This window comes from Salvelinus alpinus, chromosome 22 (assembly GCF_045679555.1).
Source record: "Salvelinus alpinus chromosome 22, SLU_Salpinus.1, whole genome shotgun sequence".
NCBI lineage: Eukaryota > Metazoa > Chordata > Actinopteri > Salmoniformes > Salmonidae > Salvelinus > Salvelinus alpinus.
Window position 1 is genome coordinate 6,625,386 of NC_092107.1, and position 27,425 is coordinate 6,652,810.

At 43.7% G+C, this 27,425-nt stretch overlaps 1 protein-coding gene across 1 annotated transcript in view; it reads left to right on the forward strand.

Annotated features, from left to right (window-relative positions):
* The first annotated feature begins 25,365 nt into the window (after positions 1 to 25,365).
* Positions 25,366 to 27,425, forward strand: part of LOC139548875 (short transient receptor potential channel 4-like) — a 31,309-nt gene continuing 29,249 nt past the window's right edge. The window contains exon 1 of the mRNA XM_071358789.1: positions 25,366 to 25,837. The gene's annotated coding sequence lies outside the window, so the exon portion shown is untranslated. The remainder of the gene's footprint in view (positions 25,838 to 27,425) is intronic.

Below are 27,425 nucleotides of genomic sequence, written 5' to 3' on the forward strand. Positions count from 1 at the left end.
GCAATACATGAAACACAAGATAGACAGGCTGTAGACTCATTTGTAGCAGAAAAAAATGGAGTCGAGGGAGACAGATGTATATAGTTGTAGACCTGTCATAACACACCATGTAGTAGCCTACTCGTATAAATTCCCTGCTAGTGGCTGTAAAACTGTGTTGATTAAAACCCGTCTTTACCAACTGTTCGGAAAATTAGTTGCACTAAAATTAAACGCTGTAACAAGTTCTTCCCATCCAGCTAAAATGCTGGGGGTGTTGATATAAATGGCAGATTCCCAAGGTGTCTCTGGCAGAATTTATTTTACAAGATCTGCTTTTGTAAGTGCTGTAGTTAAACACAATGCTGAGAATGACAGTAAAACTATACATATGGTCACACACCAAAAACCATACATAAGTGTTCACCCTTTTATGGTATACAGTACATACAATGTTTGGATGTGAGGCATGTAGTGGACAATTCATAAAATAAATCTAATCTTATTAGTCACATTGTTTCCAAGATGGCATAGCAGTCAGACGTCCTTTGTCCTCGTCTTGTCGTGTCCCGTGTATATATATATATTTACATATTTTCTTCACATATCTTTTTATATCTTTTTTTCTAAAAACTCAACTTCAAAACACTCTCCTCATGCAACCCGCCTCACCAATTTAAAAAAAATATATATTTTTCACCTCAAATCTGAAATCCACAACAGAAGCTAGCCAGAAGTTAGCCAGTTCACTGGCTAACGTTAGTATTCAGCTAACCACGGTTGGTGGTCATCAGCTATCCTTTAGCTCGAAAAGCTATCGCCAGTTTTGTACAACGCGACTCAGACCAGACCTATTACCGGACCTATTTTTCTCTCCATATCCCTGGATTTCTACCGCAAGCTCTGGACATTTACACCTGGATCTCGCAGCTAGTTAGCTGCTATCCGAGTGACTATTGGCTAACGTCGGTCCCGGAGCAAACATCAATTATTCCGGAGCTAGCCAGCTGAAGAGTTCCATCAGCCACTCCCGGGCTACAATCACCTATCTGGACCTGTTTTACTGCCGATGCGGAGCCCCACCGGGCCTTCACGACTGGACTACCGACGTTATCTGCCCGAGGGAGTTATCCAACTGGCCCATCCGTCGCGACGTAACCTGAACGCCCATCTGCGGCCCGCTAATCGTTAGCTGTCTTATCGGCTGCTATCTGAATAGATCTATCGGACAATTTTCTTGGGCCACTATAACTATAACTATTTTGCCAATTGGATTGGTCCCCTCTACCACACGGAACCTCACTAATCTACCGACAAAAACGCACGAGGTAGCTAAAAACAGACCTCCATCTTCTGCCAGCTTGCTACCCATGGCCCGGCTAGCTGTCTGAATCGCCGTGACCCCAACCAACCTCACTACTCACTGGACCCTTATGATCACTCGGCTAAGCATGCCTCTCCTTAATGTCAATATGCCTTGTCCATTGCTGTTATGGTTAGTGTTTATTGGCTTATTTCACTGTAGAGTCTCTAGCCCTGCTCATTATACCTTATCCAACCTTTCAGTTCTACCACCCACACATGCGATGACATCACCTGGTTTCAATGATGTTTCTAGAGACAATATCTCTCTCATCATCATCACTCAATGCCTAGGTTTACCTCCACTGTATTCACATCCTACCATACCTTTGTCTGTACATTATACCTTGAAGCTATTTTATCGCCCCCAGAAACCTGCTCATTTTACTCTCTGTTCCGGACGTCCAAGATGACCAATTCTCATAGCTTTTAGCCGTACCCTTATCCTACTCCTCCTCTGTTCCTCTGGTGATGTAGAGGTGAATCCAGGCCCTGCCGTGCCTAGCTCCACTCCTATTCCCCAGGCGCTCTCTTTTGATGACTTCTGTAACCGTAATAGCCTTGGTTTCATGCATGTTAACATTAGAAGCCTCCTCCCTAAGTTTGTTTTATTCACTGCTTTAGCACACTCTGCCAACCCGGATGTCCTAGCTGTGTCTGAATCCTGGCTTAGGAAGACCACCAAAAACTCAGAAATCTTCATCCCTAACTACAACATTTTCAGACAAGATAGAACGGCCAAAGGGGGCGGTGTTGCAATCTACTGCAGAGATAGCCTGCAGAGTTCTGTCCTACTATCCAGGTCTGTACCCAAACAATTTGAACTTCTACTTTTAAAAATCCACCTCTCTAAAAACAAGTCTCTCACTGTTGCCGCCTGCTATAGACCACCCTCTGCCCCCAGCTGTGCTCTGGACACCATATGTGAACTGATTGCCCCCCCATCTATCTTCAGAGCTCGTGCTGCTAGGTGACCCAAACTGGGACATGCTAAACACCCCAGCCATCCTACAATCTAAGCTTGATGCCCTCAATCTCACACAATTATCAATCAACCTACCAGGTACCACCCCAAAGCCGTAAACACGGGCACCCTCATAGATATCATCCTAACCAACTTGCCCTCTAAATACACCTCTGCTGTTTTCAACCAAGATCTCAGCGATCACTGCCTCATTGCCTGCATCCGTAATGGGTCAGCGGTCAAACGACCTCCACTCATCACTGTCAAACGCTCCCTGAAACACTTCAGCGAGCAGGCCTTTCTAATCGACCTGGCCCGGGTATCCTGGAAGGATATTGACCTCATCCCGTCAGTAGAGGATGCCTGGTTATTTAAAAAAAAATCCTTCCTCACCATCTTAAATACGCATGCCCCATTCTAGAAATTTTGAACCAGGAACAGATATAGCCGTTGGTTCTCTCCATTCCATTCCGGCGCCGAAAAGAGATGGCTGCCTCGCTTCGTGTTCCTTGGAAAATATGCAGTATTTTGTTTTTTTACGTGTTATTTCTTACATCGGTACCCCGGGTAATCTTAGGTTTCATTACATACAGTCGGGAGGAACTACTGAATATACGATTAACGTCAACTCATCATCGTTCCTACCAGGAATATGACTTTCCCGAAACGGATCCAGTGTTTTGCCTTCCACACAATACAATGGATCTGATCCCAGCCGGCGACCCTGTGCGACGCCGAAAAAGGGGAAAACGTGGCGGTCTCGTGGTCAGGCTTCGGAGACGGGCACATCGCGCTCCACTCCCTAGCATACTACTCGCCAATGTCCAGTCTCTTGACAATAAGGTTGATGAAATCCGAGCACGGGTAGCATTCCAGAGAGACATCAGGGATTGCAACGTGCTCTGCTTCACGGAAACATGGCTAACTCAAGGGACGCTAACGGAGTCGGTGCAGCCAGCTGGTTTCTTCATGCATCGCGCCGACAGAAACAAACATCTTTCCGGTAAGAAGAGGGGCGGGGGGGTATGCCTTATGATTAACGAGAAGTGGTGTGATCATCATAACAACACACAAGAACTCAAGTCGTTCTGTTCACCTGATCTAGAACTCCTCACAATCAAATGTCGACCGCATTATCTACCAAGGGAATTCTCGTCAATCATAATCACAGCCGTATACATTCCCCCCCAAGCAGACACATCGATGGCCCTGAACGAACTTTATCTGACTCTTTGTAAACTGGAAACCACACACCCTGAGGCTGCATTCATCGTAGCTGGGGATTTTAACAAGGCTAATCTAAAAACAAAACTCCCTAAATTCTATCAGCATATCGATTGTGCTACCAGGGCTGGAAAAACACTAGACCATTGTTATACTAATTTCCGCGACGCTTATAAGGCCCTCCCCCGCCCCCCTTTCGGAAAAGCTGACCACGACTCCATTTTGTTGATTCCAGCCTACAAACAAAAACTCAAACAACAAGCTCCCGCGCTCAGGTCTGTTCAACGCTGGTCCGACCAATCTGAATCCACGCTTCAAGACTGCTTCGATCACGCGGATTGGAATATGTTCCGCATCGCGTCCAACAACAATATTGACGAATATGCTGATTCGGTGAGCGAGTTCATTAGGAAGTGCATTGACGATGTCGTACCCACAGCAACGATAAAAACATTCCCAAACCAGAAACCGTGGATTGACGGCAGCATTCGCGTGAAACTGAAAGCGCGAACCACTGCTTTTAACCAGGGCAAGGTGACCGGAAGCATGACCGAATACAAACAGTGTAGCTATTCTCTCCGCAAGGCAATCAAACAGGCTAAGTCCCAGTACAGAGACAAAATCGAGTCGCAATTCAACAGCTCAGACACAAGAGGTATGTGGCAGGGCCTACAGTCAATCACGGATTACAAAAAGAAAATCCGCCCCGTCGAGGACCAGGATGTCTTGCTCCCAGACAGGCTAAACAACTTTTTTGCCCGCTTTGAGGACAATACAGTGCCACTGACACGGCCCCCTACCAAAACCTGCGGGCTCTCCTTCACTGCAGCCGAGGTGAGTAAAACATTTAAACGTGTTAACCCTCGCAAGGCTGCAGGCCCAGACGGCATTCCCAGCCGCGTCCTCAGAGCATGCGCAGACCAGCTGGCTGGTGTGTTTACGGACATATTCAATCAATCCTTATCCCAGTCTGCTGTTCCCACATGCTTCAAGAGGGCCACCATTGTTCCTGTTCCCAAGAAAGCTAAGGTAACTGAGCTAAACGACTACCGCCCCGTAGCACTCACTTCCGTCATCATGAAGTGCTTTGAGAGACTAGTCAAGGACCATATCACCTCCACCCTACCGGACACCCTAGACCCACTCCAATTTGCTTACCGACCCAATAGGTCCACAGACGACGCAATCGCAACCACACTGCACACTGCCCTAACCCATCTGGACAAGAGGAATACCCATGTGAGAATGCTGTTCATCGATTACAGCTCAGCATTTAACACCATAGTACCCTCCAAACTCGTCATCAAGCTCGAGACCCTGGGTCTCGACCCCGCCCTGTGCAACTGGGTCCTGGACTTCCTGACGGGCCGCCCCCAGGTGGTGAGGGTAGGTAACAACATCTCCACCCCGCTGATCCTCAACACTGGGGCCCCACAAGGGTGCGTTCTGAGCCCTCTCCTGTACTCCCTGTTCACCCACGACTGCGTGGCCATGCACGCCTCCAACTCAATCATCAAGTTTGCGGATGACACTACAGTGGTAGGCTTGATCACCAACAACGACGAGACGGCCTACAGGGAGGAGGTGAGGGCCCTCGGAGTGTGGTGTCAGGAAAATAACCTCATACTCAACGTCAACAAAACAAAGGAGATGATTGTGGACTTCAGGAAACAGCAGAGGGAGCACCCCCCTATCCACATCGACGGGTCAGTAGTGGAGAAGGTGGAAAGTTTTAAGTTCCTCGGTGTACACATCACGGACAAACTGAACTGGTCCACCCACACAGACAGCGTTGTGAAGAAGGCGCAGCAGCGCCTCTTCAACCTCAGGAGGCTGAAGAAATTCGGCTTGTCACCAAAAGCACTCACAAACTTCTACAGATGCACAATCGAGAGCATCCTGTCGGGCTGTATCACCGCCTGGTACGGCAACTGCTCCGCCCACAACCGTAAGGCTCTCCAGAGGGTAGTGAGGTCTGCAGAACGCATCACCAGGGGCAAACTACCTGCCCTCCAGGACACCTACACCACCCGATGTCACAGGAAGGCCATAAAGATCATCAAGGACAACAACCACCCAAGCCACTGCCTGTTCACCCCGCTATCATCCAGAAGGCGAGGTCAGTACAGGTGCATCAAAGCAGGGACCGAGAGACTGAAAAACAGCTTCTATCTCAAGGCCATCAGACTGTTAAACAGCCACCACTAACATTTAGCGGCCGCTGCCAACATACTGACTCAACTCCAGCCACTTTAAAAATGGGAATTGATGGAAATTATGTAAAAATGTACCACTAGCCACTTTAAGCAATGCCACTTAATACAATGTTTACATACCCTACATTACCCATCTCATATGTATATATACTGTACTCTATATCATCTACTGCATCTTGCCATCTTTATGCAATACATGTACCACTAGCCACTTTAAACTATGCCACTTTATGTTTACATACCCTACAGTACTCATCTCATATGTATATACCGTACTCTATACCATCTACTGCATCTGCCATGCCGTTCTGTACCACCACTCATCCATATATCTTTATGTACATATTCTTTATCCCTTTACACTTGTGTGTGTGTGTAAGGTAGTAGTGTGGAATTGTTAGGTTAGATTACTGTTGGTTATTACTGCATTGTCGGAACTAGAAACACAAGCATTTCGCTACACTCGCATTAACATCTGCTAACCATGTGTATGTGACTAATAAAATTTGATTTGATTTGATTTGATTTGCCCTGACTGCCCTTAACCAACACAAAAACATCCTGTGGCGTTCTGCATTAGCATCGAAAAGCCCCCGTGATATGCAACTTTTCAGGGAAGTTAGAAACCAATATACACAGGCAGTTACAAAAGCCAAGGCCAGCTTTTTCAAGCAGAAATTTGCTTCCTGCAACACACACTCCAAAAAGTTCTGGGACACTGTAAAGTCCATGGAGAATAAGAGCACCTCCTCCCAACTGCCCACTGCACTGAGGATAGGAAACTCTGTCAACACCGATAAATCCACGATAATTGAGAATTTCACTAAGCATTTTTCTACGGCTGGCCATGCTTTCCACCTGGCTACCCCTACCCCGGTCAACAGCACTGCACCCCCCACAGCAACTCACCCAAGTCTTCCCCATTTCTCCTTCTCCCAAATTCAGTCAGCTGATGTTCTGAAAGAGCTGCAAAATCTGGAACCCTACAAATCAACCGGGCTAGACAATCTGGACCCTTTCTTTCTAAAATTATCTGCCGAAATTGTTGCAACCCCTATTACTAGCCTGTTCAACCTCTCTTTCGTGTCGTCTGAGATTCCCAAACATTGGAAAGCAGCTGCGGTCATCCCCCTCTTCAAAGGAGGGGACACTCTTGACCCAAACTGCTACAGACCTATATCTATCCTACCCTGCCTTTCTAAGATCTTCGAAAGCCAAGTCAACAAACAGATTACTGACCATTTCGAATCCCACTGCACCTTCTCCGCTATGCAATCTGGTTTCAGAGCTGGTCATGGGTGCAACTCAGCCACGCTCAAGGTCCTAAACAATATCTTAACCGCCATCGATAAGAAACATTACTGTGCAGCCGTATTCATTGACCTGGTCAAGGCTTTCGACTCTGTCAATCACCACATCCTCATCGGCACACTCAATAGCCTTGGTTTCTCAAATGATTGCCTCGCCTGGTTCACCAAGTACTTCTCTGATAGAGTTCAGTGTGTCAAATCGGAGGGCCTGTTGTCCGGGCCTCTGGCAGTCTCTAATGGGGGTGCCACAGGGTTCAATTCTCGGGCCGACTCTTCTCTGTGTACATCAATGATGTCGCTCTTGCTGCTGGTGAGTCTCTGATCCACCTCTACGCAGACGACACCATTCTGTATACTTCTGGCCCTTCTTTGGACACTGTGTTAACAACCCTCCAGACGAGCTTCAATGCCATACAACTCTCCTTCCGTGGCCTCCAACTCCTCTTAAATACAAGTAAAACTAAATGCATGCTCTTCAACTGATCGCTGCCTGCACGTGCCCGCCCGTCCAGCATCACTACTCTGGACGGTTCTGACTTAGAATATGTGGACAACTACAAATACCTAGGTGTCTGGTTAGACTGTAAACTCTCCTTCCAGACTCACATCAAACATCTCCAATCCAAAGTTAAATCTAGAATTGGCTTTCTATTTCGCAACAAAGCATCCCTCACTCATGCAGCCAAACATACCCTCGTAAAACTGCCCATCCTACCGATCCTCGACTTCGGCGGACTTCGGCGATGTCATTTACAAAATAGCCTCCAATACCCTACTCAATAAATTGGATGTAGTCTATCACAGTGCCATCCGTTTGTCACCAAAGCCCCATATACTACCCACCACTGCGACCTGTACGCTCTCGTTGGCTGGCCCTCGCTTCTTACTCGTTGCCAAACCTACTGGCTCCAGGTCATCTACAAGACCCTGCTAGGTAAAGTCCCTCCTTATCTCAGCTCGCTGGTCACCATAGCAGCACCCACCTGTAGCACGCGCTCCAGCAGGTATATCTCTCTGGTCACCCCCAAAGCCAATTCCTCCTTTGGCCGCCTCTCCTTCCAGTTCTCTGCTGCCAATGACTGGAACGAACTACAAAAATCTCTGAAACTGGAAACACTTATCTCCCTCACTAGCTTTAAGCGCCTGCTGTCAGAGCAGCTCACAGATTACTGCACCTGTACAGCCCATCTATAATTTAGCCCAAACTACCTCTTCCCCTACTGTATTTATTTATTAATACATTTTGCTCCTTTGCACCCCATTATTTCTATTTCTACTTTACATATTCTTCCACTGCAAATTTACCATTCCAGTGTTTTACTTGCTATATTGTATTTACCTCGCCACCATGGCCTTTTTTGCCTTTACCTCCCTTATCTCACCTCATTTGCTCACATTGTATATAGATTTATTTTTCTACTGTATTATTGACTGTATGTTTGTTTTAATCCATGTGTAACTCTGTGTTGTATGTGTCGAACTGCTTTGCTTTATCTTGGCCAGGTCGCAATTGTAAATGAGAACTTGTTCTCAACTTGCCTACCTTGTTAAATAAAAAATGTAATTAAATAAAACATAAATAAAATAAAGCGCTGAATTCAACAGATGTAGACCTTACAGTGAAATGCTTACTTACAAGCCCCAAAACAACAATGCAGTTAAAAAAAAATATATATGAGTAAGAATAAGAAATTAAAGTAACAAATAATTAAAGAGCAGCAGTAAAATAACAATAATGAGACTATACACAGGGGGGTACCAGTTACAGAGTCAATGTGTGGGGGCACCGGTTAGTTGAGGTAATATGTAAATGTAGGGACATGTAGTGGACAAAGATGTGAGGCATGTAGTGGACAATTCATAAAAGAAAAGATGTGAGGAATGCAAGGAAGAACACAGCTGTTCTGTTCTATTCTGTTGTGATGGAATTATGCATTTTACTGTCTCTTTATGCTCTATCCTATCTCTTTACCCCACTAATGGTATGTATAATAAGGATCTCACACAGCAATTTTAAGACATGGGACTTTAAGTAAAGGCAGTGAGATCAAACAGACAGAGGAGGGTATAATGGTTATTATTAGGAACTGAGGCGTCTCAACATGAGCACAGACATTAGACATTTCCAGGGCAAGTACATGGAACACTAGTTCTTCTGATATCTTTAATAACAGGGAATAGGTAAATGGAAGGAGAGTTCCTCTTCCAAATCAGACTGCTCCGTAGGTGTTTGTTTCCCAAATGGCACCCTATGCCTTATGTATGTAGTGCACTACTTTTGACTAGGCCCTGTTGATGACTCACCTAGATCTGAACCCATTACTGCTGATGTTGTGAAAATGTGAGAGACACAGGATACATCCCTTATGGCACCATATTCACAATATAGTGCACTCCTTTTGACTATAGGCCCTGGTGAAAAGTAGTGCACTATAAAGGGCATAGGGTGCCATTTTGGACTCAAACAAATACACCTGTTTTTCCCCTGAAAATAACATGTTAGCTACATCCTAATTATTTCCGCTGACTGGCTGCCCATCCTTATTCACCCCTAACCATCTATTAAATCCCTCTGAGCCAAAACACATACTAAAAACATCAAGGACAGGGAATAGAGTTATTTCACAACTACTCTCCTCACATTCCGGTGTTTAACTAGTTGCTTAGAGGCTGGGTGTGCATCCCAAATGTCGTGCACTACTTTTGACCAGGGCTCTGGGCCCATAGGTTTCTGGTCAAAAGAAGTGCACTATATAGTGAATAGGGTGCCATTTGGGATGCAGCCTGGGTTAGGGTAATAAAGACCCTGCAGGGTCTAAATGACTGATTGCATCAATAATATCACTCCAGTGACTACTCAACCACAATAGAAAATAGTCTAACTCTTGCCCAGAGCTGTGAGCTTTTAAAGAAGTTATTCAAAAGTTCCTGAGGGTTTCCTGCTGGGCTGTAGTCACCTGGAGTTCAGAGGTCACAGTGTTTAATCCGGTTTGTGCAAGTTCTGCCTAGATCCCCCACAGGCTGTAGCTCTGCTGATGAGTTTTAAACCCAAAGCACTTAACCCACAGGCCCACCTCATGGCTGTACCAAGCCCAGACCACCCCTTTAACATACTACAGGATCTTAATTTAATCACCTGTTGTTGCAGGAAATTTGCACAGCAGGAAATGCGAGCTTGTAGTGTATTCAAGGTTTAAAAAGGCTACTAAAGTTAGCAATTTTCACTTTAAAATGTTTTACTTGATTTGCCCTAGCTGAGAATTCTCAACTCCACGATATACAGTTGAAGTCGGAAGTTTAAATACAATTAGGTTGGAGTCATTAAAACTCGTTTTTCAACAACACCACAGATTTCCTGTTAACAAACAATAGTTTGGCAAGTCGTTTAGGACATCGACTTTGTGCATGACACAAGTAATTTTTCCAAAAACTGTTTACAGATGATTTAACTTATGCGTAATTCACTGTATCACAATTCCAGTGTATCAGAAGTTTACATACACTAAGTTGTCTGTGCCTTTAAACAGCTTGGAAAATTCCAGAAAATTCCAGAAATTCCAGAAAATTCCAGAAAATGATGGCTTTAGAAGCTTCTGATAGGCTAATTGACATAATTTGAGTCAATTGGAGGTGTACCTGTGGATGTATTTCAAGGCATACCTTCAAACTCAGTACCTCTTTGCTTGACATCATGGGGAAATCAAAAGAAATCAGCCAAGACCTCAGAATTTTTTTTTTAGACCTCCACAAGTCTGGCTCATCCTTGGGAGCAATTTCAAATGCCTGAAGATACTTTTTGGAGAAATGTCCTCTGGGCTGTTGAAACAAAACTGTTTGTCCATAATGACCATCGTTATGTTTGGAGGAAAAAGGAGGAGGCTTGCAAGCCGAAGAACACCATCCCAACCGTGAAGCACGGGGGTGGCAGCATCATGTTGTGGGGGTGCTTAGTTGCAGGAGGGACTGGTGCACTTCACAAAATAGATGGCATCATGAGGAAGATTATGTGGATTTATTGAAGCAATATCTTAAGACATCAGTCAGGAAGTTAAAACTTAGTCGCAAATGGGTCTTCCAAATGGACAATGACCCCAAGCATACTTCCAAAGTTGTGGCAAAATGGCTTAAGAACAACAAAGTCAAGGTATTGGAGTGGCCATCACAAAGCCCTGACCTCAATCCTACAGAAAATTTGTGGGCAGAACTGAAAAGCATGTGTGAGCAGGGAGGCCTACAAACCTGACTTAGTTACACCAGCTCTGTCAGGAGGAATGGGCCAAAATTCACCCAACTTATTGTGGGAAGCTTGTGGAAGGCTACCTGAAACGTTTGACCCAAGTTAAACAATTTAAAGGCAATGCTATCAAATACTAATTGAGTGTATGTAAACTTCTGACCCACTGGGAATGTGATGAAAGAAATAAAAGCTGAAATAAATCATTCTCTTTACTATTATTCTAACATTTCACATTCTTAAAATAAAGTGGTGATCCTAACTGACCTAAAACAGGTAATTTGTATTAGGATTAAATGTCAGGAATTGTGAAAAACTGAGTTTAAATGTATTTGGCTAAGGTGTATGTAATCTTCCGACCTCAACTGTACATTACATCTCAATGGAGTTTTGGCGGAGTGTACTTATCTTTCATATCCATTGTCAGATGTGTGCATACTGGTAGCGAAGTCAGGTGCAGGAGAGCAGAGATTTGTGAACAGGCGCACACTTTATTTAGGCAAAAGTGCAAAACGTGCAAAACAGTCACAAGAATTATGTTTAACAATAAACATCTTCGTGAAAAAGAACACGGAAAAAACAAGCCAGTCTGGCGCATCAACAATACACACGTAACACAAACATTCTTACACAAAGACATGATGGGGAACAGAGGAATAAATACATGTAGATTGATTGGGGAATGAAAACCAGGTGTGCAGGGAACAAGACAAAACAAATGGATACATGAATAATGGAGCAGCGATGGCTAGAAAGCCAGTGACTTCGAACACCGCCCGAACAAGGAGAGGAGCCGACTTCGGCGGAAGTTGTGACATCCATACTTTAATGCGTACCTTGTACCTATGTTTGTCTTGTTTAAAGGCTTTCATTCATTTGCTTGCTGCAATCCGTAGCTTTGATAAAAACTTTGTTCAATGTGTCCACTGTCAAATTGCATTGCGTAATCCACTGTTCGAATGGAGTATGAAGTTAGCCCAAATAAAAAAAATATGCTGTGCAATGACTGTGTTTCTCCATTAACAAACAACAGCTCCCTTGTCGGAGGTCACGTAAAATGCTATTTTTATCAAAAACTCTGGATTGCAGCACCCAAAGAAAATAAAGCCGTTTTAAACTGATACCGACTCGATGTAGTCAGAGGTACAGAGGTACCAAAACTCATTGCCACTCAACTCCATTGTGGGGTTGAGAATTCTCAGCTAGATTTGCCATAACAAAAAATGTATCAACCCTCACATTATAATCGACACAATAATTCACATTTCCTGTTGCTGCAGGATAATTTTCCTGCTGTGTGAAACTGGTCAAATTACGATCCTACACCTGTACGTCAGACAATTAACAGAAAACACTCTCGTTGTCATTAAGAATTACACCTCTAGTTGTGAAAGTATAGTTTCATAATGCCTGGTGGGAGGACAGCAGCAGTCTGAGCAGCACTACATGGTTCTGTGTTTTGTTCACAACCTGACACTTCTGGGTCACACACTATAACAAGAACAATAGCCTTCTGGAGATTATGTCAGAAAATTGTCAATAGAATATCTGCATCCAAGCTGTGGTGGTTTCTGGGTCTATACAGAGAGAGCTGCTGGCTTTGACATTCATATCCGTAAACAATGATTCTATTGCATAATGGCATGAGGTTGACACTTCATTGCTGTCTCTCTGTCTGTCTGTCTGTTTGTCAGTCTGTCTGTCTGTCTGTCTTTCAGTCTTTCTGTCTGTGTCTCTTTCTTTCTTGCTCTCTCTCTCTCTCTCTCTTTATTCGATGACAATGCTGCTCTCATGGTGCATTGTTTTTCTCCATGGATTGAAACCAGGGAATCATTTGAACTGACAGTGAGTTTTACTGTAAAACCAGAGGGAAAGACAAACACACACATTATTAGGAGGTTATTATCAGTTATTGTACACTTATAAAAAAAAGTATCAGACTACCAGAATAAAATACACTGGCAAATTATGCCAGAATTAACCCCAATTGATGACACTGCCTGTTTCCCAAATGGGACCCGATTCCCGATTTCCTGCAATAATTTTGACCAGAGCCCTGTGTACTGCACTATTGCCCTGGTAAATTGTAGTGCACTATATAGGGAATCGGTTGCTACTTGGGACACATTTACAGCTGAGAGGGGAGAATGTATTCAAGCCCAACCTGTGGACAGCAGCAACCTACTAAGGACCCACTCAGGTCCCACTGGGGCTGGCAGTCAGTGGCTGTGTCTCAAATGGCACCCTATTATATATAGGTCCTGGTCAAAAGCAGTGCACTACATAGGGAATAGGGTGTCATTTGGAACAGAGCCAACTTGCTTCTCCTTTCACACGTTCACTGGAGTAATGACATGCTTTTAGTGATCCTGATAATCTATCCTTGTTTTTTAATTTCAGTGTTTTGCCCCCTGCCAAGTCAATGTAATTGGGACTGTTGGGTATGTATGCACTACGCACAAACGCCACACACATGCATGCTAACACACACACAAACAAACCCACATAACACACATTCTCTCACACCTAATGGACACCGACAGCTCACACTTTCTGACTCTTGGGCTGTGACAAGGTATTTCCTATCTTACTGGTTTTGGTAGAACAGCCACAGAGACAGAATCCCACCTCCCTCTCCTCTGAGAGGCATGACATTTCTATACAAACTGCTAACACACTTGTACTTCATGCTTGATGCCAGAAGGTGGCAATATAACATTTTATATCTGTATTGTTGCAGGTTTTTCACTTCAATCTGCTTGACATTTCAATTTAGGAAGTGATGAGTCAGTGCCTTCATTGCCTATTTTACTCAAATGTATTTCCGGTAAAATCCAATATGAGATATCTGTTATTAGTAGAGGGTGACTAATGGGAAACTGAGTCAGAACGGAAAGCTATAAAGCACCAAGCTGGTAAAATCTCTGAGAAACCGTAAGACACACCTTTAAGCGTTATCAGTATTTGAATACGTCCCAAATGGCACCCTATTCTCTATATTGTGCACTACTTTTGACCTGAGAGCCTATGGGTCCTGGTCAAAAGTAGTGTACTATAACAGGAATAGGGTGACATTTGGGACGTATTCCTTTGTCATCACTAGTTGGTTTTACAGAGGAACCTAAAAGCAACTCTGAGAGTAGAGGAGTAACAGTCTGAGTGTTACAGACTAGCTGATCCAGTCTCTCCCTGAGCTCTGTGGTTTTCACTAATCAATGTCTCTTATCTGGTCAGAGTCAAACTGCTAATCAATGTCTGCTTTCTAACAGGAGAGTGGAAGACAGACAGGTAGTCAGAACGAGAGAGAATGAGGTAAAGAGAGAGAGATTAACAGAGTGAGATGATCTCACTCGGTTTACTGTGTTAATCTCTCTCTTTACCTCATTCTCTCTCGTTCTGACTACCTGTCTGTCTTCCACTCTCCTGTTAGACAGCAGACACTGACATTTTGGTTTGCTGGCAGTGTGGGTTTATATTAGCCCCTGGACAGACATGGGCAATTTAGGAGCCACTTGCACCACTTTTGACCAGAGTAGTGCACTGATAAAGGAATAGGGTGCCATTTGGGACGTGCCTCACTCTGCTTGTATCAGCTTTCTGCCAGGAGGAACTTGGATCATTCTGCCTTGGACTCCTCTGTGCTTCTTATCTGTGCACACAAGGAGCTACTTTCACAGCAATGCAGTATGTCTGACCAACTATATTCAGTTTCATAACTTGGCTAAAAATGATTCCTTGTGAAGTTTGAATTGCTGCTCTGAGTTGGAGTATTGCGTCAGGGCACTTTGAGTGTTCATTTTTAGAGCTGGGGGTCGAGTCTCTCAATGCTGTACAGAACCTCTCCATGCTGCACAGTACATTTAATATATCTAATAGTCTGAGTAAAACAGCTCAGGACAGAATTCCATATAGAAACATGAATTATAGGATTTCTATGTGCACAACTAGGTCTGAGGAAGCAGCCTCTGTGATGTCTGAGAATAGATGGTTTCAATGTGGAATCTGGTGTGTTTACATTGACCATTACAATATTGTATTTCATTAGTTTTTTTTCTCTCCATAGAATGATATACTGTATATCATTTATTGGGTCTATGTGGTCTTTGAATCAACCATTATAGAGAGAATATATTATAGACCGTATAAAGTGAAATAATAAATACATTCTGTTCTAATACTGTAAATCTTAAACAGCAAGAAGTGAATATGTGGCTCCTAAATTTATTTTATACAACTATGCAGTATATTGATATTGATTACTGAGAAAAGAGCTCGCAAGAAAGGCATTCCACTGGACACACACTGGTTGAATCAACGTCATTTCAATAAAATGACATTGAACCAATGTGGAATAGATGTTGAATTGACGTCTGTGCCCAGTTGGATTTCACTGTAGTAGCGCACATGACAATAAAACTTGAAACTTTAAATCCACCAATTATTCCCAGTCATGATACATGATACTGATATAAGCGACTGGGACACAGTTCAAATCAAATCAGATCAAATTGTATTTTCAGCATGCGCTAAAATGCTTACTTACAAGCCCTTTACCAATAATGCAGTTTTAAGAAAATATAGTTCAGAAAATATTTACTAAATGAACGAAATATTTTTTTTTACTAACAATGAGGCTTAATACAGGGGGTAACGGTACCGAGTCAATGTGCAGGGGTACAGGTTATTCGAGGTCAACAAGCTCTCGTTACAGTACACCTAGCAGCATTGAACGCAACAGTCAGTAACAAGCAATGTTCCCTCTTTTTGGGAACTGAGCAAATTTCTGGTCTGCTGAGTGCAAACTTGAATGTTGTGAAAATTCTGTGCAACTTCCAGCACGCGTTTACTGTGAACACTGAGGCTGTACCTACTTTAATTTACTGTTTTAGCAGTGGCCAAGTAGGCTACTGTGGTTATTTGATCATAATGTAGGCCTACCAGAGTGGCCTTCCATAACAAACAATGTAGAAAATGCATCCCATAACATTTTAACATGGAAATAGCAGTTCTATCATTCAGCCTACAGTAGCAGCCAATGTGTGGTGTTCATGAGACTTTTGGAAAAAACATGCAGGGCTTGACATTAACCTGTTTATCCACCTGTCCCTCAGACAAGGAGGTGACTGAAAAATTTGTTGTGTTGTTTGATGCAAGAAACCAATAAAATGCATTATTATTCGCATACCATTATTACAGAGAATCAGACAAATTATGCTACTCTCTGCCTATTGGCTCCTTAGGTCCAAAATGCAACCTTAAATGTCCTAAATGATGTCACCATTGCCCTTGATTCTAAGCAATGTAGTGGTGCTATTTTTATTGACTTGGCCAAAGCTTATCATATGGTAGACCATTCTATTCTTGTGGGCCGGCTAAGGAGTATTGGTGTCTCTGAGCGGTCTTTGGCTGGGTTTGCTAACTACCTCTCTCAAAGAGTGCAGTGTATAAAGTCAGAACATCTGCTGTCTCAACCATTGCCTGTCACCAAGAGAGTACCCCAAGGCTCGATCCTAGGCCCTACACTCTTCTCAATTTACATCAACAGCATAGCTCAGGCAGTAGGAACCTCTCTCATCCATTTATATGCAGATGATACAGTCTTATACTCGGCTGGCCCCTCCCCGAAGGTTGTGTGAAACGCTCAACAAGCTTTCTCTGCCCTTAACTTTGTTCTGAACACCTCTGAAACAATGGTTATGTGGTTTGGTAAGAAGAATGCCCCTCCTCCCCACTGGTGTGATTACTACCTACTGGTGTGATTACTACCTATGAGGGTTTAGAGCTTGAGGTAGTCACCTCATACAAGTACTTGGGAGTATGGCTAGACGGTGCAATGTCCTTCTCTCAGCACATATCAAAGCTGAAGGCTAAGGTTAAATCTAGACTTGACCTCCCGAGTGGCGCTGTGGTCTAAGTGCCACTAGAAATCCTGGTTCGAGTCCAGGCTCTGTTTCAGCCGGCCGCGACCGGGAGACCAATGGGGCGGCGCACAATTGGCCCAGCGTCGTTCGGGTTAGGGGAGGGTTTGGCCGGCATGTCCCATCATGCTCTAGCGACTCCTGTGGCGGGCCAGGCCACATGCATGCTGACACGGTCGTCAGGTGTACAGTGTTTCCTCCGACACATTGGTGTGGCTGGCTTCCGGGTTAAGCGAGCATTGTGTCAAAGAAGCAGTACGGCTTGGTTGGGTCGTATTTCGGAGGACGCACGGCTCTCGACCTTCACCTCTCCCGAGTCCGTACGGGAGTTGCAGTGATGAGACAAGACTGTAACTACCAATTGGATACCACAAAATTGGGGTGAAAAAGGAGGAAAAATAAATAACATATATATAAAATTTGACTTGGTTTCCTCTATCGTAATTGCTCCTCTTTCACCTCAGCTGCCAAACTAACCCTGATTCAGATGACCATCCTACCCATGCTAGATTACAGAGACGCAAATTATAGTTCGGCAGGTTAGAGTGCTCTCGAGCAGCTAGATGTTCTTTACCTTTCGGCAATCAGATTTTCCACCAATGCTCCTTATAGGACACATCACTGCACTCTATACTCCTCTGGAAACTGGTCATCTCTGTATACCTGTTGCAAGACTCGAATGCTTAATTATTAAACCCTCTTAGGCCTCACTCCTCCCTATCTGAGATACCTACTGCAGCCCTCATCCTCCACATACAACACCTGTTCTGCCAGTCACATTCTGTTTAAGGTTCCCAAAGCACACACATTCCTGGGTCGCTCGTCTTTTCAATTCGCTGCAGCTAGCAACTGGAACGAGCTGCAACAAACACTCAAACTGGACAGTTTTATCTCAATCTCTTCATTCAAAGACTCAATCATGGACACTCTTACTGACAGTTGTGGCTCCATTGCGTGATGTATTGTTGTCTCTACCTTCTTGCCTTTGTGCTGTTGTCTGTGCCCAATAATGTTTGTACCATGTTATGTGCTTCTACCATGTTGTGTTGCTACCATGTTGTTGTTATGTTGTGTTGCTACCACGCTGTGTTGTCACGACGCTGTGTTGTCATGTTTTCCTGCCATGCTATGTTGTTGTCTTATAGGGAACATTGGTAACAAGCAAAATTGGCTGCATTAGTCTCTCAGGTCCACTGTTGTTTTAATGTTCTATTCTACTGTATCATATCGACTTGTTTAGAAATCTGTCATATTTTTATCTTTATTACTTGTTATTATTTATTTATGTATGTGAAGCACTCTTCACTGCATTTATGTACGAAATGTGCAAGATAAATACAGTTTTTTTTATTTTCTTTGAGCCGTCATCAGGAATCTGCTGCCAAATGTCTCCCTCCCCTGTGCGGATCCATCAACACTAAAACAGTCGGAGTATCTTGCCAGTATCTTTCATCTTTAAGCTGCCAGATACTTCTTACTCTCTTCAGATCACTACAGAATGTGAGGACTGATCTGTAATGCTGCTGCCAACCTGCAGAAAGTGAAAGGGGTGCTTTCAAGACAGGAACAACATCCTTGAAACATTGGTATCAAAATAAAAAAAATGGTGTTTCTCTATTCTGGTGTGTGTCAGGCCCAGGAGACGGCTGGGCAGGAGGTCCTCCCACTATGTCTGAGGAGAAGATGGAAGTGTCTGCTTCTTGCCTGAAGAGAGAAACATGACAGGGCAGCGAGAGAGAGCGCGAGAGTGCAGGAGAGACATGGAGGGAGAGAGAGAGATAAATACCCGTCTACTGCAGAGGATGTACAGCTATCTCTCAATAAGGATATTATTATTCTCACCACCAGTGTGAGCTCCATCTGGGTGGCTTTAGCGGATCCTACTGATGAAACACCCTGAAATCATTATCTCCATTACACTGTAACTAACAAAGTGATTTGCATGGAGATAATAATGATATAAATCACATCAAAGAAAACGTTCCGAAATCAAAATTGTTGACGACTAGTACAAAAGCGTTGTGAAATGTTTCCAGGTATATATGAATTATAGTGTCTCAGAGTGCTTCAGCTGATATAATTCTGAACGGCATTACCAGCGTTTTGAAAAGTTGGTTCACAATACTTTCATGTGGATATTTTTTTATTAAATTCCCCCTCTGAATGAGAACCAACAAACCCAGACAACCACATCGTCGGATGTGGCAGAGCTTGCAAACTATCATGGATTACAAAGGGAAACCCAGCCGCGAGCTGCCCAGTGACGCAAGCCTACCAGACGAGCTAAATGTCTTCTATGCTTGCTTCGAGGCAAGCAACACTGAACCATGCATGAGAGTACCAGCTGTTCCGGATGACTGTGGGATTACGCTTTCCGTAGCCGATGTGAGTAAGACCTTTAGACAGGTTAACGTTCACAAGGCTGCAAGGCCAGACTGATTACCAGTATGCATACTCAGAGCATGATCTGACCAGCTGGCAAGTTTTTTTCACTGACATTTTCAACCTCTCCCTGACCCAGTCTGTAATACCTACCTGCTTCAAGCAGACCACCATAGTCCCTGTGTCCAAGAACGCCAAGGTAACTTGCCTAAATGACTATCGCCTCATAGCACTCACATCTGTAACCATGAAATGCTTTGAAAGGCTTATCATGGCTCACATCAACAACATCATCCCAGACACCCTGGACTCATTCCAATTCGCATACCGCCCCAACAGATCCACAGATAATGGAATCTCTATTGCACTCCTCATTGCCCTTTCCCACCTGGAAATAAGGAACACATGAGAATGCTGTTCATTGACTACAGCTCAGCATTCATAACTATAGTGCCCTCCAAGCTCATCACTAAGCTATGGACCCTGAGACTGAACACCTTCTTCTGCAACTGGATCCTGTACTTTCTGACAGGCCACCCCCAGGTGGGGAGGGTAGGCAACAACACATCCACCACGCTGACCCTTAACACGGAGGCCCCTCAGGGGTGCGTGCTCAGTCCCCTCCTGTACTCCCTGTTCACCCATGACTGCCCTGCCACTCACGACTCCAACACCATCATTAAGTTTGTCGACGACACGATGGTGGTAGGTCTGATCCCCGACGATGATGAGACGGCCTATAGGGAGGATGTCAGAGACCTATGGTGCCAGGACAACAACCTCTTCCTCAATGTGAACAAGACAAAGTAACTAATTGTGGACTTGAGGAAAAGGAGGGCCGAGCATGCCCCTATTCACATTGACAGGGCTGTAGTCGAGCGGGTCGAGAGCTTCAAGTTCCTTGTGGTCCACATCGCTATCATGATCCAAACACTCCAACACAAGACAACGCCTATTCCCCTTCAGGAGGCTGAAAATATTTGCCATGGGACCTCGAATCTTCAAAAAGTTCTACAGATGCATCATCAGGAGTATCCCGACTGGTTGAATCACCGCCTGGTATGGCAATTACTCGGCATTCGACTGAAGGGCGCTACAGAGGGTAGTGCGAACGGCGCAGTACATCACTGGGGCCGAGCTTCCTGCCATCCAGAACCTCTAAACTAGGCTGTGTCAGAGGAAGGCCCTAAAATTGTCTCCAGCCACCGACGTCATAGACTATTCTCTCTGCTACTGCACAGCAAGCTCCAAGTCTGGGACCAAAAGGCTCCTCAACAGATTATACAGCCAAGCCAGAAGACTGCTGAACTGTTAATCAAATGACTACCCAGACTATTTTCATTGACCCCCTTATTTATTATAATTTTTTGCACTAACTGTCTTGCGAAGGCTCAATGTACACTCACTGGACTCTAACCACACACACACACACACACATGCATTCTTTCACAATCTTCACATATGTTGCTGCTATTCTCTGTTTATTATCTCTGCATAATCACTTTACCCCTACCTACATGTACTTATTACCTCAACTACCTTGTACCCCTGCACATTGACTTGGTACCGGTACCCCTTGTATATACCCTCATTTATTGTTATTTTATTGTGTTACTATTTTTCCTTTAGTTTATTTATCACATTTTGGATGTTAGTTAAGGGCTTGTAAGTAAGTATTTCAGGGTAAGGTCTACCTGTCTACCTGTTGTATTTGGCGCATGTAATAAATACATATTTTTTTTTTTTTTTTTTTTTTTTTTTAAGTTCTGGCTTGCAGAGAGGACCTTTTCCAAAAATTATATATTTTTGGTGTCAGATGGTGAATAGCGCTAGCTCTCACCGGATGATTAGCAGGCAAGGGATTAAGGTGCCATTCTGCTGAGGTCTATCCTATGGTTCTGTCTGCCATCTGTACTGACAGAGGAAACAATGAATCCCCTCGTATTAATGAATATGCAGATGAGACGCACTGAACCGCATCAATAAGATGCTTCCTGAACATGGCATCGGCATGGCAACAACTGCAGGTGATGCCACAGGACAATATAACCAGCTATATTTATAAACGACAATAATGGTTTCTCCAGCAGAGAGCCCAGTCAGTCAGTTATGTTGTCAACAATGGCATAATAACAATGCTTTGAGTCGTGCTGAAGAACAACCCTTAGCCGTGGTATATTGGCAATATATCACAGCCCCTCGGGCCTTGTTGCTTAATAAATATTACATAGCCGGTAAAGCCTATCTGGGTACAGAGTGGTTCTCAAACCGCTAAAAGCTGCCATGATATTATGATACTAATGTGGTTGTAGCAGTAGAAGATAGAAGTTAATATAGCACTGAGTGAATGCTGACTGACAATACAGAATAAAAGTTTGTAGAAATGGCCTGGGTGCCATTTGGGATGCAGAGATGGAAACATTGAAGCTATCTAAGCCTTATCTGTTATGCTGGTGAATGAGGACCCAAAAGCGACGTAATAGAAACAGAGTCTTTATTCCAGTATTAAACAAATAATGATTCTCCTGGATATATCGATGGTAAATCCAAAACAGGAAACTGAAATCCTCTCGTCAGTAGAGAGGAACGACTGGAGACGCGACCACAGACTGCAGGTCGCTTCAGGAAGGCACAGGCCGTAGCTGACATAGACACCTGCTCACACGCAGCATCTGAAGAAGGCAAAAACACGACAGGGCGGAACAAGGACAGAACAGCAAACATCAAACGAGAATCCGACAAGGACAGAAGCGGAAAACAGAGGGAGAAATAGGGACTCTAATCAGAGGGCAAAATAGGGGACAGGTGTGAAAGAGTAAATGAGGTCGTTAGGAGAATGAGAAACAGCTGGGAGCAGGAACGGAACGATAGAGAGAGAGAGCGGGAGAGGGAGAGAGGGAGGAGGAGAGAGAGGGATAGAAAAAGGGAAAGAACCTAATAAGACCAGCAGAGGGAAGCACAGGGACAAGACATGATAATCAATGACAAAACATGACATTATCATCTGGTCATGGGGTAGGAGTTCCTCGGGAGTGGCTGTGTGTTTTGGTTTGGTATACCCTGCCTACAGACACAACCCAAACAACTGTCATCCTGCTTACATACGTACACGGCTTCCAATGCTATGGAGGAAAGAGTGGTTCAAAACTGGGCTGAGTAGATGTATTTTAGGCCTCTATTATTCCCTATAAATGAAATAATAAAATATACAAAACTGCTTAGTGCCTTTAAAGGGCACATCGAGGCCAGTTACTTCAGTGAATGCCTCGAACACAGAGGATCCGCTAAATCAATCTATGTCAATTTCATTGGAGAACCTATTAGACATTATCTGTGGTGCGTCACAAGGTCTTATTGTTTTAGGTCAGTTCCATGGTTTTAGATGCAAAGGGAGAACAGACATCAGGAGGCTGTTTTAAGATTGCTGTTCTTTCAAACATAAGGTCAATTACAGTCGTGTCCCAAATGGGACCCTATTCCCTATGTAGTGCAATACTTTTGACAATACTATCCCCCATTATGTAGGGAAAAGGATGCCATATGGGACACAGCCTAAGAATGTTGTTTTGGGACAGTGATGGAAATGAAGAAAACAAGTTCACATCAGTTCTGAATGATCAAATGATCAGTTGATCAAATTATGTGTAAGAACGACAGTTGTATAAAGAGGACTCCAACCCATCATTGTAACTGTAACTGCACTGTTGGTTAAGGGCTTGTCAGTAAGCATTTCACGGTAAGGTCTACAGTTGTTGTATTCGGCGCATGTGACAAATAAAGTTTGATTTATGTGAACTTCTTGCCATGCCAAACATGACACGGTGTGGCAAGGAGTGGCATGATAGGACAAACAAACTGGTGCCCAGGCTAAATATACCAGCACATCACCATGTATTATAATCATAGAATAGGAATACAAGATGATCAGACATAGTGAATGTTCCCATGAGTATACCAGTTAAATTGTATGATTATGGTACTGGAAGTATACAGTATACAGCAATGGCCACTGAGATATTTCTACTGTAGGAACACATGACAGGACGTCAACAGGCTGGTAAAGGGAGATGACTGTCATATGGTTGATGAAGATTGGAGAGAGAGAGAGAGAGAGAGATGGGTAAGAGACAGCACACAAATAATGTCTGTCACGCATTAGTATCCATATCAAGCTTCAGAACACAACCTTAACGTAAACCAATCCGTCATACCCAGTCGGTGTTCCTGACCGTTACTAACAAAGGAAAAGGATCCTTCCACTCTTCGTTCTGTCTCCTACTGCCTCTGAAAGGGCTGTGGGAGAGGACCTCCTCACTCTGTCTCCTGCCTCTGACAGGGCTGTGGGAGAGGAATTTATAAAAGAATCAGTCTAAGAGATGGAGCATGTGCCACATCAACTTCCCTATCCTGTCCTCTCGTATCCTCTCTTAACTGTCAGCTTGTTTAAAGAAGTGAAGCATCGTTTTGACGTTGGGACATTTTCGACAACTCTGGGTGTGCTCTGTCCTGTCCTCCTGACTGTCCTTATTTTTTGAAGATGTGCAGTCTGCAGAATCATGGCCCTGCTGCCGGGCTGATGGGAAATATTCACAACTCCTGCCTCTGCTCTGTCTCACTGTCCATGCTGATAGTGAGGAGAACAAAACCTGATGTTGTCATATGTTTACACGAGCTTGTAAAACAAAGTAACCTCTTAATTATTGTAAGGATTGGTTGTACAGTGTTTCATCTTATGTAAGTTGTTTCTATAGAAAAGCTTCTCCAGTTGTATCTTGTTGGGACTTGATGAGTTGCTCTTAGATGTTCACTAAGACTGTGAGCACATCTACAGTACATGCTGATTGTAAATGCTCTAAGGATGATAACAATTGACAAATAATTCTGAAGATTTTAGGACACACTGCACAGAACATAAATGTTGCATGTCTCCAACTAGAAGTTCCAACATCAGGAAGTGCATTAGTCCTAACGCAATTTCTTCCGTTTCTCAGTCCTCCTAACTAAACTAATTGAATGTAACTCAATCAGATTATTAATATTAATTCAATTAGAGTCAACTACGCCTCTTCAGTTCTCCTCTAATGTGATAAAGACAACTGTTCAGCACGAACATGTGTTAAACTGTCAGAGCCATAGTAAATGTACTACTATGTTCAGCCCCTGTCCTCCTGCACTGAGGTTATTGTCTGTCTCTCTGTTTGCTTCAGGATGAACATCACCTGGCTGACATTAGAATTTACAATATTATTTACAATATTAAGTTCCCTCAGGAACGTTCTATAGTCCTGCCTTCTCCACCCCCTCTGTTCAGTCTTCCTAACCCTATCCAGAGGCTCCAAATTGAAAGCTATCACAATTCTCTTAGTTCTGCTTTATTCAGACGGAGCCTAATGAAGTTACTGAAGTGTCTGGAGGAGCATAATAAGGTTGTTCACTTCATCAGCTGCATCAACATCACATGACAAATTCAATGCCACCTGTTACACCTCATGAAATAGTTCAACCTCATGTTTTTCTCCACTACATTATTGGAAAAGGTGTTGCTTAAATTAGAAAAGGGCCACTGAGTTAAATTTGCAGTGGTTTGGTTATTCCCTGCAAGCTTTTACTTGTAATTATAAAAAATTTTTTTTTACCAATCAATCAATTCACATGGACACGCATCTCAAAGGATGATAGTGGATTGCGCGTCTGTGTTACCCCTGCATGCTTTTCTTTTGCGAACATACACTCCTACTGAGTCACGAGATGCTCCTGTAGTCTATCGACCGAAGAGCGCGCGAAGCTGGAGGCAGCGAAGAGGATCTGTGCGTCTCCTCAAATGGGCTTGATTGCGTGTTTGCGAATTTTTTGAACGAGGGTGGATTTCTTACACTTTAAAACATCCAAGATCACACCTTCTACTGAATGGAATGCTTACGAGTCCCGGTAATTCTAATGGAATTATGTTGACAATTCTGTAATATCATTTATTTTGCAAATATCTTTGATCGCGACCAGAGAGGAAGACACTATTAGCTTGCTCTAATTATAACGTTGTTACTTTAGGCTCCTTATTCAGTATAGGCTACTTCTGTCAACTGGAATACACAAAGGAACAAGGTGGAATAGTTTTTCTTCGTCCTATGTCTGTTCTGCAACCCACAGAAGACCTGCTGTTGTAGGCCTATGTGTTTCAAGTAATGGAAGAGAGGTGTTTCATTTTTTGACAATCAAATGTCATAGTCAAAACGTACAGGACTGAGAGGGTAAGTTCAGCTGTGTTTTTGCTTGCGTGTATAATGCATTTGTATAGTATATTGGCATCGATGGGATGCCCTGCGAACCACCACATTGAACGTTTGAGGAAATTAATGGCTTTAGCCAAATTCAGTTATTACCAGCAGTTGATATCATATTAATTTGATAATAAACTAATAGATAATTGAATTATCCATCAAATGTATATAATTGCTTTGCTGACTTTGTTGTTAGACTCTGGATTTTTGTCGATTTAGATTCTGCTGGATTTTTGCTTTACTGCCATGAACGTCAGAATAAGTCAACCTGGCCTCAGGGCAATTAGTAAGATGTATTATGTAAATCGGCCCCACTCTATTTAGTATTACACATTACATAATGAATGGAATAGCAGTCATACAATATCCTATGAATTACAGGACGTATAGTATGTACACATAGGATGACTTAAGTTATCATATTTGGAGGACATATAAACTCAGCAAAAAAAGAAACGTCCCTTTTTCAGGACCCTGTCTTTCAAAGATGATTCTTAAAAATCCAAATAACTTCACAGATCTTCATTGTAAAGGGTTTAAACACTGTTTCCCATGCTTGTTCAATGAACCTTAAACAATTAATGAACATGCACCTGTGGAACAGCCGTTAAGACACTAACAGCTTACAGATGGTAGGCATTTAAGGTCACAGTTATGAAAACTTAGGACACTAAAGAGGCCTTTCTACTGACTCTGAAAAACACCAAAATAAATATATCCAGGGTCCCTGCTCATCTGCATGAACGTGCCTTAGGCATGCTGCATGGAGGCATGAGGACTGCAGATGTGGCCAGGGCAATAAATTGCAATGTCCGTACTGTGAGACATTTAAGACGGCGCTACAGGGAGACAGGACGGACAGCTGATCGTCCTCGCAGTGGCAGACCATGTGTAACAACACCTGCACAGGATCGGTACATCTGAACATCACACCTGCGGGACAGGTACAGGATGGCAACAACAACTGCCCGAGTTACACCAGGAACGCACAATCCCTCCATCAGTGCTCAGACTGTCTGCAGTAGGCTGAGAGAGGCTGGACTGAGGGCTTGTAGGCCTATTGTAAGGCAGGTCCTCACCAGACATCACAACAATGTCGCCTATGGGCACAAACCCACCGTCGCTGGACCAGACAGGACTGGCAAAAAGTGCTCTTCACTGACGAGTAGAGGTTTTGTCTCACCACGGGTGATGGATGGATTCGCGTTTATCGACGAAGGAATGAGCGTTATTCCGAGGCCTGTACTCTGGATCGGGATCGATTTGGAGGTGAAGCGTCCGTCATGGTCTGGGTGGTGTGTCACAGCATCATCGGACTAAGCTTGTTGTAATTGCAGGCAATCTCAATGCTGTATGTTACAAGGAAGACATCCTCCTCCCTCATGTGGTACCCTTCCTGCAGGCTCATCCTGACATGACCCTCCAGCATGACAATGCCACCAGCCATACTGCTCGTTCTGTGCGTGATTTCCTGCAAGACAGGAATGTCAGTGTTCTGCCATGGCCAGAGAAGAGCCCGGATCTCAATCCCATTGAGCACGTCTGGGACTTATTGGAT